Raw genomic sequence first — 1,380 nt, forward strand, 5'->3', positions numbered from 1 at the left:
CAAATAGGTTTAAAAAAATGAAATCCTTTTGTAACAGACGAGTTTCCGTATGAAATCCTGATACTTTGAAAGAGATTGTCCGTTTTGTACACGAAGTGCATCCAATTTTTGCCGGGACCCTCTCAACTTTCTTGCACATGCTATGTGGATGAAATGATGATACCATGACAACTTTCAACGTTTTCAGAGTTCATTTGAAATGCTTTTCAATTTTAGGGTCTTATAGCTCAAAATAATTAGTAAATGCATGAAAAATAACAAATGAAGTCAGAAAGGATTGAAAAACGATGATGTGGCTTTGAATGGTGCATTTTGAACACACAAAAAGTCAGGAGTTCAAATAAGTTTAAAAAAATGAAATCCCTTTGTAACAGACGAGTTTCCGTATGAAATCCAGATACTTTGAAAGAGATTGTCCGTTTTGTACACGAAGTGCATCCAGTTTTTGCCGGGACTCTCTCAACTTTCTTGCACATGCTATGTGGATGAAATGATGATACCATGCCAACTTTCAACCTTTTCAGAGTTCATTTGAAATGCTTTTCAATTTTAGGGTCTTATAGCTCAAAATAATTAGTAAATGCATGAAAAATAACAAATGAAGTCAGAAAGGATTGAAAAATGATGATGTGGCTTTGAATGGTGCATTTTGAACACACAAAAAGTCAGGAGTTCAAATAAGTTTAAAAAAATGAAATCCCTTTGTAACAGACGAGTTTCCGTATGAAATCCTGATACTTTGAAAGAGATTGTCCGTTTTGTACACAAAGTGCATCCAGTTTTTGCCGGGACCCTCTCAACTTTCTTGCACATGCTATGTGGATGAAATGATGATACCATGCCAACTTTCAACGTTTTCAGAGTTCATTTAAAATGCTTTTCAATTTTAGGGTCTTATAGCTCAAAATAATTAGTGAATGCATGAAAAATAACAAATGAAGTCAGAAAGGATTGAAAAATGATGATGTGGCTTTGAATGGTGCATTTTGAACACACAAAAAGTCAGGAGTTCAAATAAGTTTAAAAAAATGAAATCCCTTTGTAACATACGAGTTTCCGTATGAAATCCTGATACTTTGAAAGAGATTGTCCTTTTTGTACACGAAGTGGATCCAGTTTTTGTCGGGACCCTCTCAACTTTCATGCACATGCTATGTGGATGAAATGATGATACCATGCCAACTTTCAACCTTTTCAGAGTTCATTTGAAATGCTTTTCAATTTTAGGGTCTTATAGCTCAAAATAATTAGTAAATGCATGAAAAATAACAAATGAAGTCAGAAAGGATTGAAAAATGATGATGTGGGTTTGAATGGTGCATTTTGAACACACGAAAAGTCAGGAGTTCAAATAAGTTTTAAAAAATGAAATCCCTTTGT

Source organism: Triticum aestivum, chromosome 7D (genome assembly GCF_018294505.1).
Source record: "Triticum aestivum cultivar Chinese Spring chromosome 7D, IWGSC CS RefSeq v2.1, whole genome shotgun sequence".
NCBI classification, from domain to species: domain Eukaryota; kingdom Viridiplantae; phylum Streptophyta; class Magnoliopsida; order Poales; family Poaceae; genus Triticum; species Triticum aestivum.